Here is a 19,025-nt window from a genome sequence, read left to right on the forward strand (position 1 = left end):
GGTTCAATTCCGGCCTCGGGTCACTGCCTGTGTGGAGTTTGCACATTCTCCCTGTGTCTGCGTGGGTGTCCTCCTGGTGCTCCGATTTCCTCCCACAGTTCAAAGATGTGTGGGTTAGGTGGATTGGCCATGCTGAATTGACTCTTAGTGCTGGGGGATTAGCAGGGTAAACGCATGGAGTTATGGGGATATGGCTTGGGTGGGATTGTGGCTGGTGCTTACTCGATGGGCCAAATGGCCTCCTTCTGCACTGTAGGAATTCTATGATTCTATGTCACCATGATGACACTTTTGAATGTACATAATTCGCTGTACAACATTTTGGGGCAGCTGAGGTTGTGACGGGCATCTTCTTGCTTTCTTTCTTACCTATTTCTATAAGAGTATCTGTCACATTCACATATAAATGCCAACCAAACAATCTTAATAAAATAATTGAAATAAATGACAAAGTCCATGCTATTTTTTTCCCTGGACTTTTAGATATTTCGGCTTATTTCAATAAAATGTGGCCTCTTCCAAAGGGAATAAACTAATTAAATCATGCAGCTGCCAATCTAGGAATATTTCCAGATAGCTCCAGGATTCATTAGTAACATTTTCCCATTGGGAATACCTGGGCAAAGGCTGTAAAAGTGACTGGCCAGGTTAGTGTTTAACCACCATAATTGTGCTCCAGATCCCCCCTCCCTCCCCAACTGCTCATGAGTAACATCTGTATATATAAATAAATGCATTGTCCAGTATAAATAGAATATGCATCAAGGTCCAGTGGATCATAGTAAATAAATTATTCATGTCACAGCCAACATAATTATCCCATCATTACACCACTTGTGAATTATGCTGTCCCACATCACTCGGTGGTTTATTTCTTATTATTCGTGGCATTCTGACATGTATTTCTCATGGAACCCACTCAAAAGCATATTTTTTGTTTCAAATCAATAACAAAAGATTTCAGGCAGCAAATCCCTGCTGGGAATAGTGCACAATGTGCCTCGTAACTCTCTTTCTTTTTATCAGACCATCCTGGCATTAACAGCACCGCACAAGATCAGCAACAATAAGTAAAGCAGCAAGCAGGAAAGATCAGATAATTTACAAGTAACACACCAAACCATGGATCCATTCCTTTGTATATAAAGCCCTTTGAGTAGTACAGTGAGAATAAACATCCCTTTTTCTTTTCCTTCTATAAACTACGGTACTATTAAATGAAATAAAAGCAAATTATTCTGCAGATGCTGGAATCTGAAACCAAAAGAGGAAATGCTGGAAAATCTCAGCAGGTCCGGCAGCATCTGTAAGGAGAGAAAAGAGCTGACGTTTTGAGTCCAAATGACCAGCTTTGACGAAGCGTCATCTGGACTTGAAACGTCAGCTCTTTTTTCTCCTTACAGATGTTGCCAGATCTGCTGAGATTTTCCAGCATTTTCTCTAATAAATGAAATATTCCGATTTATCATCTCATGTCACTTAATACAAAGTTTTTTTGCTGCCCATTTCTGATGTTTTCATCAAATTGATGTTCAGTTTCGCAATGCAATCTTAATTCAGTTGATAGCATTTCGGTTCTGGATTCACGGCCGGATTTAAGTGAATAATCTGAAACTTTGAGCGAGTTTTGCATTATTGAAAATTGCCATCTTAAACATGGCTTTATCTGTCTGGTTCCAGTGGATGATAAAGATTGCATGATAGAAAAGATGGTGGCCAAATACTATCAGCCAACACCCACTAAGACCACATTAAGCAGTCAGTCATCTCATTTCTCGGGACCTTGTGTACTATCATATTCAACGACCCAACAATAATTGTATTTCAAAGTAATTCTTTGTATGGTTAAGAGTTTTGGGATGTTCATAAGAAATGTGGTAAGACGTATAAATGCAAATTTTATTTGATTTTGATTTGCAACTGCTGTTACATTATGACACATGGAAGTAATTACTTCTAGTGAGCGATATTTAGAGTATAGCAGCCCTGCTCCCACATTTGCCATGTGTGATCCCAAAGCAAAATTGATCTTTCCTTTGAGGCTTGGGGAATTCTTAAATTGTTACTTGAGTTGCATTATCTCTCTCATCTTTCAACATGTTGCGCTCACATGGGAATTCCAATAACGGATAGATCCTTCCCTCCAATAAATTGTTAATTTAATGCAGTCACAATGTCCTCTGCGCCTTTTAAACAAAATTAATCTTATCTTCACAATAGACCTATTTACAATTTAGCTCTACAAACAAACAGAGGAAATCTTCCCTCTCTGACTTGATCAGAGGAATATGCTACATTCAGAAACTTCTGGAACAGTTATGCAGAAAGATTTGATGAAGATAAATGTAAAGCTATGCATGTTCAAACAGCAAGTATGAAATGTGCATGATGATTATTTCACAGTAGGGCAGTGAAATATGGAATGAGGTGAAACCTAGCTTCATGGGACATCAAAGGACCTTTTTTCAGGGTAGGTCAGAAGTTCAGTGAGGCGAAAAGCCTCCAGGAAAGCTGGTCAGCACCAGTTGGGATCTTTTGGCCATTATGGCCGAGGCGCACACTGCAATTACCAACCAAACCATTGGAGAAATTCTTGGCAAAGCTGAGAAAGGAACAAGATTTTGGTGTGATTAGTAATGGCTCATGAAAGTTTCTAGGTAATGCGATGCTGTTATTAACAAAGTTAATTGAAAATAAAGATAGATTTCTGAGGTCTCTGGATACTCAGGTTAAATTAAAAGAAATGGTGCATTAGCTCGGATTCCCCCCCCCCCACCCCCACTCCACCCTCCCTGCGGCGTGTTTTCCAGTGGTGGAGGCAGTTCGCTGTTGGCAGTTGCCGGTATCTTCCAGTATCGCCGAGGTCTACGGTATTTTCTATCATTTGCCCTACCCCACCATCTGGGAATCCCCTGAAGGGGCCCTCCTTGGTGGGACCCAGAGAATCACGTCAGTGGGAAGGACTGGAAAATCCCACCCATTGGGATTTTACTACCTCACTTGGGCGAGACCAGAAATTCCCACCCGAGGTCAATTCCCGCCTGTTGTCAGATCCTCGCCCCCTCCAATTCCATGATGGGCAAAGTGGTAGAGTTCTGGCCATTACCTTAGAATAATCTCCATTGTCTCCAGAATCAACACTGACTATAACACTGAGATAAGCAAGATGGTATTGCTGGAGGCACCAACGCCCAACTAAGAGACAGTTTTGCCTGGATCTTCTGGAGGAAGGTAACCACGAAGAGACTGAGTGTTCAGCTTCTGTTTCACAATTGACAACCTGTAATGATTTTCTCCTATCTCTGAATAAGATTTGGTGGTCAAAGATTAATTGCAATCAACAGTGCATAATTATTTTTAAAAATCACAATGTGAGAGGATAACACTTTCTCATTCCACTTTCTGTACAGTTAAGCAAATCTTCTAAGATGGCTGTGACTTATTTGTGGGAATGTGACGTTATTTCTGTGAGGAAAATTAGTGTTTACAGGTGGGGATATTTGTATGTTAGATTGTCAGGTAGATCGTTCTGATGACCCTGAGTAGGTTTAAGCTAAAGTGACTAACTATGTAATTCTTATCGGTTTAAAATGGCAATGAAGGCAGAAAGGAAACATTCAGTTCATCCAGCCCACTGATCCACAGCATTTCTTTCATGTTTTTCCAATAAATGAGAAAGGTTTTGCCTTTAAACATTGATAAGATCTTGTGAAATGCATTGAAATTTCACATTCTATTACCCATTCCAGTAGTCTGTAGCACGTGCTTACCACCCTTTTAGTAAATAAAATTCCTCCTGCATTTCCTAATTTTATTTGTTGTCCTTAATTTGTAAATAGGACAACCTTGTGCTTGTATTTTACACATGGCAGAAAAGTATACTTGGATTCAATTTTTCTAAACTGTTCATAATTTTAGACTTTATCGTATTCCCTCAGTCCATCACTTTTTACAGCAGTAGCGGGCATGATGGGCCGTATGGTCATCTTCTGCTTCATCGTCAAAAGAATCATACCATGATCAAGCAGGTTTTGTAAAAAAGTGAACTTGTGTTCGGAAAATTTCTTCAAGTTCTTTGAGGATGTAATAAACAGGGTGGATCAAGGGGAACCAGTAGATGTAGTGTATTTGGATTCCCAATAGATTTTCAAAAAGATGCCATATAAAAGGTTTCTGCAAAAGATAAGAGCTCATTGAGTTGGGAGTGATATATTAGCATGAACAGAGGATTGGCTAACTATCAGGAGAAGGAGAGTCGGGATACATGGGTCATAAGAAATAGGAGTGGGAGTAGACCGTTCAGCCCTTTGAGCCTGCTCTGTATTCAATAAGATCGTGGCTGATCTGATTACGACCTTATCTCAACTTTCCTGCCTAGCCCCAATAACCCTTGGCTCCATTGTCAATCAAAAATCTCCAGCTCAGCGTTTAATATGTTCAACGACCCAGCCTCTACTGTTCTCTCTGGAAGGAAATTCCAAAAGCTAATGATCCTCTGAAAGAAGAAATTCCTCCTCACCTTAAATGGGAGACCCCCTTAATTTTAAACTGTACTCCCTCGTTCTAGATTCCCCCATGCGAGGAAACATCCTGTCAGCATCTAGCTTGTCAAACCCCCTTAGAATCTGAAATGTGTCAATAAGACAACCTCTCATTCCTTTAAACTCTAACAAGTATACGCCCAACCTACTAACCCTTTCTTCATAAGATAACCCTTTAATCCTATGGATCAGCCTAATGAACCTTCTCTGAATTACTTCCAATGCAATTATATTGTTCCTTAAGTAAGGAGACCAAAACTGTACAGTGTACTGCAGTTGTAATCAGATCAATGCTCTGTTTACTGTAGTAAGACTTCTTTCCTTTTATATTCCATCTCCCTTGCAATAAACATTGCATTTCCCTTCCATATTACTTGCTGTACCTGCATGCTATATCTTTGCGATTTATATACAAGGACACCCAGATCCCTCTGTACTTCAGCATTCTGCATCCGCTCTCCATTTAAATGATATTTTGCTTTTCTAATCTTCCTGCTATAGTGGACATTTTGCTACAATATATCTAACAACTTTTTGCTCGCTCACTGAGTTGTCTATATCCCCTTGCAGGCTCTTTATATCTTTCTCACAACTTGCTTTCCTACCTACCTTTATATTATCAGTAAATTTGACTATAATACTGTTGGTTCCTCAATCTAAGTCATTAATATAGAGTGTAAATAGTTGAGGCCCCACCACTGATCCCTGCAGTACTCTGGTAATATAAAAGCAAAATACTGTGGACGCTGAAAATCTGAAATCAAAACAGAAAGTGCTGGAAAGGTTCAACGGGTCTGGCAGCATCTGTGAAGGGAGAAAGAGTGAATGTTTCGAGTCCGTATAGCATACAGATTAGGTTGTAACTCTGTTCCTTCTCCACAGATGCTGCCAGACCTGCTGAGCTTTTCCAGCATTTTCTGTTTTTATTCCTGCAGTACTCCAATTTGCTGAACTGAAAATGACTCATTTATCCCAATTCTCTGTTTTCTGTTAGTTTGGCAATCCCCTATCATCCCCAACATATCATCCCCAACACCATAAACGCTTATCAACTGCAGAAATATTTTAGGTGGCACCTTACTGAATACCCGTTGGAAATCCAAAAACACTACGGATGGGATTTTCCGGCCGCGCTCGCCCCGAAACTGGACGATCCCGCCTGGGGTCAACGGACCTTTCCATGGTCCACTCCTCGTCCGCTCCGATTCCCGTGGCAGTTGGGACGGTAAAATTCATCCCTACATCTACTGGTTCCCCCTGATCCACCCTGTTTATTACATGCTCTAAAAACTCTAATAAATTTGCCAGATACAGTTTCACTTTCACAAAACCTCGTTGATCCTGCTCGATTGTAGTGTGATTTTCTCAATGCCTTCCTACTATCGCCTTAATAATAGATTTTAGAATTTTCCCAATGGCAGAAGTTAGACCAACTGGCCTATAATTTGCTGCTTCTTTCTTGAATAGTGGTGTCACATGTGCGGCTATTCAATCCATTGGCATCTTTTCAGAATCTCAGAAATTTCTTATGTTAAGAAAGTAAAGATCCTGGGTGGTGAATCTTACCTCTTGCATCATTAACTTCTGTTCAAGGATCAACAATGTAGTTCTTCTTTTCAAATAGAGACTAACACCGCTCGCAATTCTTCAGAAAGGTTTCATCAGGGTGAAATATAGTTTGAAAACAATCCCTTTGTATTTAAAGTTTATTTATTAATCATAAAAAGTAAGGCTTACATTAACACCGCAATGAAGTTACTGTGAAATTCCCCTAGTCGCCACACTCCAGTGCCTCTTCGGGTCAGTGCACCTAACCGGCACATCTTTCAGACTATGGGAGGAAACCAGAGCACCCGGAGGAAACCCACGCAGACACGGGGAGAACGTGCAAACTCCACACAGACAGTGACCCAAGCCGGGAATCGAACCTGGGTCCCTGGCGCTGTGAGGCAGCAGTGCTAACCACTGTGCCACCGTGCCGCCCCATTTATGCCGTATCCGAATATTCTGTTTACCTTGAAAACAAAAAGCCTGGGAATGTTGTGCTGATGGTTTTAATGACCTGACTTCTAAAACCCCAAGATCTCTCTCCAGTAAGTATGCTCCAATTTATCACATCAACCAATCCTCTGCCCGGTCTTACATTTCCCTATGTTAAATTGAATCCACTGTTTCTCTGCAAACTGATCAAATTTGTTAAAATCTATTTGATACATAAATCTCACTGCAGTCCAAAAACAAAAGCAAAAGATAGCAATTTGCTTAAAAGGTGATAGCAAATAAACTACATTCATGCTGAGTATGAATTGGAGGGGAAGAAGGAGGGTTGGTGGTGTGAGCGATAGAATGGACTTCAGAAGAAATACCAGTACCTGGCATAATCTCTACATCAAAACTGGGCAACAGATCTGCAACCACTTCACTCCTACCTAGGAAATCAGAAAGAGAGAGAGAGAAAGAGAGAAAAGAGAAAGAAATATGATTACTAAGCATAAATGGAGTACAGTTCAATCTGTACTGGTGACTGAAATGTGCTCAGTCCTTGAAACCACTGATGCAGGAGATTAAGGCTACATTTGCTAACAATTGTGTGTTGAAATCAATGCCATTCACCAAAACAATTACTTCCTGTTGAAACTGCAGTTTAGAGTAACAACAATGCATATAGACTTGATTAAACACATCATATTGAAAGAATGGAAGAAATTACCCAAAAGACATTTCAAAAAAATCTGGATAACCAGGATTTCAGATAAATAATAATAAACTTCTCATCTGTTGTTGTGCACAAGACCAACAGACATTTCAATCCTTTCAGAAGTTTAGGTATCATGGTTTCTAGTGTTACCTCTTGTGGGTATAAAATTTATATCTGCTTATCAAATGAAGAATGATCTCGCAAGGAAATGAAATATTTCCTCTTTTTATAATACCAATAGTCGAGATCATGAACTTGTGAATCCATCTTGGCTTGGATTGGATGGAGTGTGAACTCTACATGTTCAAACTCTTCAAACACGGTGGCACAGCGGTTAGCACTGCTGCCTCACAGCGCCAGGGACCCAGGTCCAATTCCAGCCTCGGGTCACTGTCTGTGTGGAGTTTGCACGTTCTCTCCATGTCTGCGTGGGTTTCCTCCGGGTGCTCCGGTTGCCTCCCACACTCCAAAGATGTGCAGGTTAGGTTGATTGGCCATGCTAAATTGCCCTTTATTGTTAGGGGGACTAGCAGGGTAAATAGATGGGGGTTAAGGGGATAGGGCCTGGGTGGGATTGTGGTCGGCACAGACTTGATGGGCCAAATGGCCTTCTTCTGCATTGTAGTATTCTATGATTCTTCCTGCATTGGTCTGGATCTCATGCTATGTTATCAACTTGAGGGATTATTACTAGTTTGTACTAGTTTTTACTTTTTACATAAATGATTATAATTTCTTCATAAATGATCATCAGTATTTCCAGCACTGATTTTTGGGAATTACTAACAAAAGCACTTAATAGATAATGAAAGGATAGGTTGGCAGAATTGTTGATCCATCATCGAATCATTCATTTTTCCCCACTCTGACTGATAAGTCCAGCGAATGATGAATGTTGAGCCACGCAGCATTCTAGAATGCTCCAGTTGAAGCCATTTTTGATTCCCTCGTATTACATGATTAGTGGATGTCATGTTCTATGATTTATTAGGCGTTGCTTATACCTCATGCTTTCAACTGGTGCTGACTCAATTAATTCTGCAGAAACAATCAAACACTATGCTAATATTTCCTCTCAAATTCAAGTCTTAGATTGAACTGAACCAGTTCATTTCTAATGTTCGACATGAACTTGGGACCAAGCAAAATCCAAACTGCAAGGTACTGGGCACATATTTGGGTTCATGGCTCTGTTTGAGTTTAGTAAGAGACATTGGTGGGAGTGGAGAGTAGGAGGGGTAGGGGTTGGTGATAAGGGTCAAAACATATTGAACCAAACCTGGGTCAGATCACAAATCCTTAAAATACGCAGAAAATGACAATGCTGCAACATAGCATGTTCAATAAATATTGGCCGGAATTCTCAGATGTCCCACACCCTGCCACTGCTGCCAGCAAGAACAGAGGTTTTAGCCCTCAGCCAAATCTTCATTCATAGCAGTGGGACTGGAGAATCCCAGTCGTGGGTGAGATCGGAGAATTCAGACCATTGTAATTTATTGCCACAAAGAAGCACCAGATGGCACTGTTACATTAAAAAAGAATAGAACCCGTACACAATCTGGGTTAATAAACAGTGAAGTTTTGCTTGGAATTGCTTTGATACATTTTGTGTGATTCTTTTTCAAGGATGCATCATCTTCCCTCATGTCATTTTTTCTTAACATCGTCAATTCATTTCAGTGGTTTACTTTTGAGATTCTCTCCAATCTAAATTAAAACTATTAAGGGCGACACGATGCAAAAAAAGGATCAAAATTGGAGATGAAAAAGAAATGAAATAAGGTTACGTTTGCAGTTGTCTTTCATGCTGTGAGACCTACTACAGCAACAATGCAATATATTGGCAGACTATGAGACATAATCCTTCCAATTGCATATTTAATGGGCTTACGAAGAATTTGCAACACAGAAAACAGGCCATTTGGCCCTGCTGTGTGACGAAGTTTATGCTTCTCCTGAGCTTCCTCCCACTCTTTCTTAAATAGGGAGACAATCGAGGAAGTTTCCAGCTGTCAAATGGGCAGGTTATAAATGCTTCACAAATAGCACTGGGGCTTGGCTAGGCTTCTCGGCTATCATTGTACAATTGGATGATCCTCACAAAAATGTCTGGCATTGCACTAAAGAGCCCATTTAAATAGAACTGTACATAGATGATCAATGACTAATATATCCAGGCTGAATGGACTAAGGTTAATTATTAGTTTTACATTTGTTGTCTCTACTTATCAGCATGGCCACAAATAGCCATGTTAGAGAATGAACATTCAGTATTTATTTTCATAAAATTCTAAAAAATGCCATTAGCTCTGTAAAATGTTGCTATTTAGTACGCCTACAATAAATTTAAGATATTGCATAGATGTTTTCTAGCTTTTAAAAAAAAGATCAATAATTATCACATTTTGATGTGGAGATGCTGGCGTTGGACTGGGGTGGGCACAGTAAGGGGTCTCACAACACCCGGTTAAAATCCAACAGGTTTATTTGGAATCACAAGCTTTCGGAATGCTGCTTCTTTATGATCACTCCGAAAGCTCATGATACCAAAGAAACCTGTTGGACTTTAACCTGGTGTTGTGAGACTTCTTACTGTGTCATATTTTGTGCTGGGCTTGGCTCATTCAGTAGCCCCCTTTTGCCCTAAGTCAGATGGTTTTTGGTTCAAACTTCACCCCCAGGACTCGAGCAGTCTGACTGAATGGGGTACTGCTCTTTGGATGAGATGTTAAACTGTTCTGCTGGGTCACGGTTAGAGGTCATGTAACATTTTTTGACAAAGAGCAACTTCCAAACTCCAGCATCAGGCACTAACACCAAAGACAGATTGACTAGTCATTAATTTCTTTGCTGCTTGAGTGCTCAACATGCTGGCCACGCTTACCCCTATAACAACAACTGCAGCACTTCAAAGTAATTTATTGCAAAGTGAGGTGCTTTGGGATTATTTGGACAGAAATGTTCCAAAAGCATTTCTGAAGTAGCAAACTATAAAACTGTGCACTTCACTAATAAAAACTAATAACAGATGATTGATAGGATGTTGGCTGTGAGTTAGTTAGGTTATATATCTTATTCTGTGACATTTCTTTATTCAATCGTGAGACATGGGCATTGGTGGCTGGGCCAACATTTATTGCCCATCCTTTGTTGCCCTTGTTCAGAGGGAAGTTTCAGAGTCAACCACATTGCCGTGACTCTGGAGTCACATGTAGGCCAGACCAGGTAAGGATGGCTAATTTCCTTCCCGAAAGGGCATTAGTGAACCAGATGGGTTTTTCCGACAATCAACAATGGTTTCATGGCCATCATTAGATTCTTAATTCCAGATTTTTTTTTTATTGAATTCAAATTCCACCCTTTGCCGTGGCAGAATTTGAACCCGGGTCCCCAGAACATTAGCTGAGTTTCTGGATTAATAGTTTAGCGATAATACCACTAGGCCACTGCCTCCCCGCATTGCAATGGGTAAGTGGGATTTTCCCTTTCCCCCAGAAAATCTGCATCTTGCCTCGTTAATAATTGTAACTTAATTAAATGGCACATTTTTATGCCGTTCAGTCGGTCCAAAGAAGTAAACACAAACATTATCATTTTTCCTCCAAAGTGCAACCCTATTTTCCAAGGAAAAAAGTGATTATTGGACCTCCTCAACAAAGGACCCTACACTCTGATATTAAATATACCTGGTCCACAGGGGGTTCTGGTTCCTGAACATTTTCAAAGCCTGAACTCAAGCAAACATTCATTAATTGTGTCCATGTAAACGACTTCTTTGGTTCAAGGACAACAGTAAAACTCAAAGTAGTCTTGATGTTCCTACCAGTACGGAATAATGAAAAACTCTCAAAAATATTTGGGCATATAAGGTAGGTTGATATTTCAGTGCAGAACCATCAGAGGTGCTGTCTTTAAATAATGTATCTGTCTATAATATGAATCTTTCTTAAAATAAGAGTGAATGAAGGGGACAAAGTGGTAGAGTGCACTAATGGAGTGATGTCAGAACAATAGAATTTCACCACTAGCAATCCAGCCAATGACCAGCAGGTAACTCTGTTATTTTGTATTTACATTTCTTATACACAAGTTAGTCTTCTTTGCTTCAATAGGGGAGACGATGACCTACTGGTATTATCGCTAGACTATTAATCCAGAAACTCAGTTCTGGGGACCCGGATTCGAATCCCGCCATGGCAGATGGTGGAATTTGAATCCAATAAAAATATATCTGGAATTTAGAATCTAACAATGAGCACGAAATCATTGTCAATTGTCGTAAAAACCCATCTGGTTCACTAATGTCCTTTAGGGAAGGAAATCTGCTGTCTTTACCTGGTCTGGCCTACATGTGACTCCAGAGCCAAAGCAATGTATCTGACCCTCAGCTGCCCTCGGATAGCTGGGGATGGATAATAAATGCTGGGCAGCCAGCAACGCCCATGTCCCACGAACCTTGAATCTTGAAATTTGGTAATAATTACTTCTGGTACCATTGATTCACTGATGGAAAAAACTGTCATCAGAACACCTTGATTTTCTTGCTACCACCGTCTGACGTACTTGAATTGATAAGACCATTGATTCAAATCTTCCATGTGGCATGCAAAGCCCCATGGTGTGCGGTCTGCGGCTATAAGAAGCTTTGGCATTCTTGCAGTAATTCACGGTGCTGTGAAAATACCAACAGTATCAGAACAGCTGGACTCTATCAGTTCATAAAATAAACAAAGTGTCTCAAGGATGCCAAGGAATGTGAAAACAATCTGAGTGAATGATTGGGTAGCATCATTAAAAATGCCCACAGAAAATATCTGAAAAGGAACTCTTGCTGGTGATGTTAACTTACTGTTTTAAACAGTGACTGATATGCACATCCTCTGACCCACTGGATTTTCATTTTCAATGTCAAATATCACACAAGTAGCATATTGTATCATTTTTCCACAGCCTCTTATATCTGCAGTCCAGAAAGTTTTTAAAAACCTTGCTCAATAGTCTTTAAGGCATACTGGGGTGGGGGAGGTGCTCACTTTGACTTTGGGCATTAGTATAAAACAGGCAATGTTGATTCAGCCAGTCGTTATACATCTCTCATAAGTTTGAATTCCATTGAGGAAATGTGTAATGGGTGGAGAACTAATATCACCCTGTTTTGCAGTATCACCCAAAGTTAACATGATTCCCCCATCAGTGACACAAGATTTAGACAGTTTCTTTTCTAGTAACAATCACACTTGGAATACTGGGTACAGTTCTGGTCACCCTATTATAGAAAGGATATTATTAAACTAGAAAGAGTGCAGAAAAGATTTACTAGGATGCTACCGGGACTTGATGGTTTGAGTTATAAGGAGAGGTTGGACAGACTGGGACTTTTTTCCCTTAAGCATAGGAGGCTGAGGGGTGATCTTACAGAGGTCTATAAAATAATGAGGGGCACAGATCAGCTAGATAGTCAACATCTTTTTCCAAAGGTAGGGGAGTCTAAAACTAGAGGGCATAGGTTTAAGGTGAGAGGGGAGGGATACAAAAGGGTTCCAAGGGGCAATTTTTTCACACAGAGGGTGGTGAGTGTCTGGAACAAGCTGCCAGAGGTAGTAGTAGAGGCGAGTATAAAGGGTGGCATGGACAAGTTGGGCTGAAGGGCCTGTTTCCATGCTGTAAACCTCGATGACTCCATAACTCGGGGAATGAACAATTAATCTGTGCATCTGAAGAGCCAACAAATTGCATTGAAAAACTGACGACAACAACCTTATTTATCTGTTTTCTCTTTATGAGACAGACATGCAGCAGCAGAGTTTCCTACAGCAGGGAGTAGTCCAAAGCGTCAGAGGGAGAATGTGATGGACCTGTGAATGAACAAGCAGAGGGATATATTGCAGCAGCTTGCTGCAGCTCTTCAATTCCCTGAGCACATTAAGATACACTGAGAGACTCTGTCATGGTAAGGGTAACATCATAAATATATTAAAATAGTCACTGCTCCAGGTGTAGAATCACAAAGAATTTGTGAAATGTTGCTGTTTTTATTTTTGTACCCAAAAACAGATTTCAGCAGCAGGTAAGATTTAAACACTAATAGTTGTTGGCATTTTAAATAACTATTAATGTTATTAAAAATGTGTCAAAATTTCCCATAATAAGTACAATTGAGCCACTGGACATCATTTCAGTCCATCAAAGATTAGCTGCTTATCCTAATGATCAGACAGTCAGTGTCACTCACTCCACGCTATGCTGGTTAATAACATTATCATTCTCTCTCACAGTCTTGATAAACTGGTGTGGGTATTGTTGATAGGTAGGTGAACTTAGCACATGACCAGCAGGAACTGCGATATATACTATGCACTTAGAATGCCAAAAAGCAGATCTGCCCACTGCAAAACTAAAAAAAAAACCCTTTTACATTTGCAAAAGAAAATGACATGCATTTGTTGTAATGGTTCTAGTGTTATGAATTATGAAATTGGTTATTCATATGTTTTAGGATTGTAACTTTTGATTTGTAAGAGGGCTGTGATTTAGGGATGTATCTTTACATTTAGGGTAAATAAGAGGATCATGTGATCTGTGTTGGAGTCTACCTGGCTGTAGAGGCTGGTAATTGGTTAGGACCAAAGGGATGACTCGAGTTGTGTGACTCAAAGGGAGGTGACCGATATTTATATCTGAGGACAGTCACAATTGTTACTATGTTCACAGTCAAAATACTTTTTGAGTCTCCTGAAACCCATAAAGATGTTACAGGCATCAGGATATCAATGGTTGTGCTGAAACCTTCCCCTTTTGTGGTCAGAGAAAGTTAATTAATATTTCTACTTGGAGACAAGGTTAAGGTGTTTCCTGTTACCATTGAAAAGGGGATAGGAGAAGCCATTTTGGGATCAAGATACAGCTGTCTCCATAAAGCTAGGAATATCACAGATGCGGTTCAGCTGTGATCTTCAGAAGTTTGCAGCTCATTGTGCCAAGGGAGCCAAAAGAGATGAATCTTAGTCAGGCCTGCATCTTGAGAAGAGAAAATACTAACTTTATGTTCACCTTATAGAATGCAGGTGGGAGTTCAAGTTCAGTTTAGAGACAGAGTTCGTGAAGGGAAAATAGGCTGGAAGATTTGCCTAGCTTGGAGCTAGAAGAAGAGATCTATAGTAATCCTCATAGAAAACAAATAGTTAGCTTGGAGAAAGGTTTTCGAGTTGGGGCTGAAAGCATCCAAGTTGGTGGGTGTATGCCCTGAGTTCAGAGATAATTTGCTAAGGGCTGCAGAAAAACTGTTGATCAGGAGAATAGAGTTATTAGAAACCATGGGTGTTTCTAATTTTCTGTCAAACTCACTGCACAGAAATTGTGAATGAAATTCAGGCCTGAGCTGAAAAGTCCCAAACATTACAAGAGAGCTGTGGAAATGTCTGAAGTTAGTCTCAAGAAAGAGGGTAAACTTCAAAGATTTTCTGGGAGAAGTTTATATCAACTCAGAATACAACAACAGGTCAGATGGGTATAGAGGGATATGGGCCAAATGCGGGCAATTGGGACTAGCTTAGGGGTTTTTTTAAAAAAAGGCCGGCATGGACAATTTGGGCCGCAGGGCCTGTTTCCCTGCTGTAAACCTCTATGACTCTATAAGTTATAATGGAAACAGTGAGGTTCCGTTGAGGATTTTAGTCTGAAGCATATGTAATTGTGTCTTATTATGCTTTTTGATCATAACATCGAAAAGAAATAGGAGCATGAGTAGGCCATTCAGCCCATCGAGCCTGCTCCGCTATTCCAAAATATCGGGCGGGATTTTCCAGCCATGCTTGCCCCAAAGGCTGGAAATTCCCCCCCCCCCCCCACGAGGTCTACGGACCTTTGCATGGTCTGCCCCCACCCGCCATGATTCCCATGGTGGACAGGACGGGAAAATTCCGTTTGATCTGACTGTGGCCTTAATATCACTTTCTTGCTAAAGTGTAAGTAATTACCTAAGACAATGATTATTTAGTTTTTGTTGTCCTTGATTCTTATCTAGTAAAGTTAATTTGTTTTAAACCATGGAATCTTGACACTTCATTCTTTCAGTAAATAATTGGGTGTTTGAATTTCTTATTAAACGTTAACGGCCCCTGCAGGGATTTTAATACTCGTTATAAAACGCAGTTGGTCACTTGTCACTAACCATGACTTACAACAGTGGCATGTCAAGAAAAGGCATCATAATGTTGGGACATGGAAGATGGCAAAGGCAATCGGCATCTTAAAGGCATTTCGGCATCTTAAGGAACCAGTCAAATTTATTAAAATGAGTAGTTGTAAATATTGAGAAAATGGACAAACCCATACTTGGCAGGTTTTTCCATATTGATAATACTCCTGCTTTTATTGACAAATTATAGTCAGATATTACAATTAAAGTTTATTTATTAGTCACAAGTAAGGCTTACATTAACACTGCAGTGAAGTTACTGTGAAAATCCCCGAGTCACCTTACTCCGGCGCCTGTTCGGCTACACTAAGGAAGAATTTAACACAGCCAATGCACCTAACCAGCACGTCTTTCTGACTGTGGGAGGAAACCTGAGCACCCGGAGGAGAAACACACAGACACGGGGAGATCGTGCAGACTCAGCACAGTTGATGATAACTCTGTTACTTTTATTATCTTAAAACCAACACATAACTTTGAGGTAATTTCCTTTAATGTCCCTGAGTGCACAAAAATATTCGGGTAGAACTGATTATTTGCTTTTTTGAAAGAGTTAAGAAACGTATCACATCTGAACATTTTTTCTGGCAGTCTAAAACTGCATGATTCTTGGCAGAATCACTTTTTCTCCTTCACTGCATCAGATTGAATAGAGGAATCCAGTTCATATCTGACCTTTGACTCTACCATTCATTTAACCCAATTGTTGTCATACCAACAGCAGATGAAGTTGAGAGACCAAACCAAACAACCTTCCCTAATTGGAAGCCGTTTTTCTTTTAAACTTTTGCGGACAGCAGGTCGTCACAGACACTGGTGTGCCCGTTTGTTTAAGAAAAGGATAGCCACTGCATGATAAAGATCGTTGCAGATTCATTGCCAGAAGATGAGAGTTTAATTAATTTGTTTATTTCCATTTTCCCGATTTTCTTCCACGAAAAGCCGTTGAAGCCTTCGATGAAGCAGCAAAGGGAGGCAGGGCACAAAAGAAGTACTTTTGAAAAGATCAAAGGCCTAACAGGCGACAAGAGCCTTGCAAATGCAGTTGCTATGGAAACGCTGGTAGCAGAGGCCTTAATCTTCAAAACCTCTACTGCTACAGCTTATTATTTGTATCCTTACTAAGAATAAATCTGTGGTCGCTGTACCTTGAAATCAGGAAATGCCTTCCAATGTTATATAGAAAATTGTTGAGGATAAGGTGAACAACAAAATCTTGGCTTTAATTGTTAATTTAGGAAGGGCTAATAGAAATATACATTTTCACCATTCACAAAAAGAATCTTGAAAAGGGGTTCTACATGCTGTAGCTGTATTTTGATTGCTGACATTCTCCAAATGAACATCTGCCCTTTTCTTTTAGATTTGCTAATCTCAGATGGGAAAGTAATTCCAGGTCTTATCTTTAAGTGTAAGTGCAGCGTTACACAGAAGTGAGATTTTCAATTTTAGCCATGAGCAGGGGGTGGGGGGGGGGGGGGGGGGGGGGTGGGGGGGTGCAGGGACAGATTATGGAGTCTGGCTGTCTTCAGTCCAATCACATGGCCCGACAGCCAATCACTCAGCAGCACCGACAGCTGTAGTACACAACACTGCATCACAGATCAGCTGGAGGAGAATAAGTGTTTCAGAACAATCAACAGGGACAGGCAAATGAGAGAAAATGGTAGAGAACAATAAACGGATAAGCGAACCAACATAATGAGAAACCGACTGACCCATAAAGCTAGGTCACCGAGTGGCGGATTGTAGTTAATTAATCTCTCTTGCAGAGTTTGGTGGATAAATGCTGTATTTCATGTTCTGGTAACTCTCAGTACAGTCAATCTTAATGCATTTTGGTAGATAAATTGCTGCACTTCTGTACCAATTATACATACAAGCTATAACCCTCTCAATGCAAGTAACATACCATTATAACTATGCAAATTCATTTCACCGTCACCCAACTATCGTGAAGTTGTGAACATAATGAAAAATTCTCCTCCGGGATAGCTTGATCTTGGTTTCAGATAAAGCTCGGCACAACATCGTGGGCCGAAGGGCCTGTTCTGTGCTGTACTGTTCTACGTTCTATGGTCTACGTAATGCCAAAAAGATATTACATCGACTTTTGGAACATCCTTAGCTTGTGAAAGATGCTCTATAAATGCAAGTTCTTTTTTCCTTACATTCCCAATGGACAATTTGGCTTTGAGATTTGCTATTTGGTAATGGTATAAACACGGTTGTGGGTCACTATATTTTAAAAAAACCTGCCACACAAGAATGTGCTCACTATTCAGGTTTGTAATGCGCAAAGGTGGTAGTCCAAACCCAGTTAGAATCTAAATGGTGAAACAAATGGTATTATTTTTTAAATACCCATCACCAAAAATAATTCAATTTTTCAGGCCTCCAATATCTCCCCCTCATTTATAGTGCAGTTTCAGTTATGGTGAGAATTGGAAAGTTCCACTTCACATAGATGTTTACCCAACGAGATGGGTGGTCCTATTGTATATTAAACCCTGGTATTACATGTGTTTTTTTTAACAATATATTAGTTCTCAAACTTGACTTGTTGATATAGGTTGAGAAAACAATTCTACATTTTTTAAAGGGATTGCTAGCACCATTTATCAGATTAAATCTTTATCTTCTCTAGAGCATTCTAAAAGCCAAATTAAACAAGCAAAGGTCATTAGTCCCAATATTCCTGCCTTGCTTTGATAGATTTTAACCCTACCTTCCTGTCTTTCCTTCAAAGTTTTCTGACCATAGCAAATCCTTTCTTATACATCCTAAACTGTAATGGGCCCATTTAATTAAGCAATGAAGCACATTGTTACTAACCACGTGAGTAGAGATTAAAGTCCCAATTTTTTTGAATTTTGAGGGATCTCAGTATGGGTGAAATGTGTATCACTATATAATTCTGGCAGGGAGGCAAAGCAGGGAAACATGAGCTGGAACTATTGTCAAAACTGTGAGAATGCCTAAGAATACATTTTCAAATTGCTTCAGCATATAAACAGTAAAGTGAATGAACAAACCTAAGTACACAGGGGTAAAAGCAAATTACTGCAGATGCTAGAATCTGAAACAAAAACATAAAATGCTGGAAAATTTCAGCAGGTCTGACAGCATCAGTGGAGAGAAAACAGAGCTAACGTTTCAAGCCTGGACAACTCTTCGTGATGAAGAGTCATCCAGACTCAAAATGTTAACTCAGTACATAGGTTCCGTTTAAACCCTTGACATTGCACTAATATAGTGCTTTGATAAAATCTAACCTGAAAATGCAATTGAAGAGGATGTGTTTGCTGGGAGAAATTATGCCAAAATTGTCGATGTTCACCCTCATTACCATAATATAAGGGTTTATGGGTTAATGTGGGAGGAAGTACAGTACCACCCACACATTGATACAAGAGAACACATGGCCCGCATGCACCCAGGATCAATTGAGTGTGGGATAGAGCCGTGTGTACAAGCAAACATGGAGACAGTTCCCAGCGTGTATCATTTACTGTATATTTGTATGTAGTTTTAGTAGTTAATAAAAGTTTACGGTTAACCTACATATGACAACAAGACCTTCTTC

At 40.0% G+C, this 19,025-nt stretch overlaps 1 protein-coding gene and 1 long non-coding RNA gene across 3 annotated transcripts in view; one reads left to right on the forward strand and one right to left on the reverse strand.

Annotated features, from left to right (window-relative positions):
* Positions 1-16,498, forward strand: part of LOC144506613 (uncharacterized) — a 49,272-nt gene extending 32,774 nt beyond the window's left edge. The window contains exons 2-3 of the long non-coding RNA XR_013499928.1: positions 13,031-13,192; positions 16,382-16,498. This is a non-coding gene — a long non-coding RNA (uncharacterized LOC144506613). The remainder of the gene's footprint in view (positions 1-13,030; positions 13,193-16,381) is intronic.
* ildr2a (immunoglobulin like domain containing receptor 2a) overlaps positions 1-19,025 on the reverse strand; it is a 125,579-nt gene that overhangs the window by 24,581 nt on the left and 81,973 nt on the right. The window lies entirely within an intron of this gene.

The sequence above is a fragment of the Mustelus asterias genome, chromosome 17 (assembly GCF_964213995.1).
Source record: "Mustelus asterias chromosome 17, sMusAst1.hap1.1, whole genome shotgun sequence".
NCBI classification, from domain to species: Eukaryota; Metazoa; Chordata; class Chondrichthyes; order Carcharhiniformes; family Triakidae; genus Mustelus; species Mustelus asterias.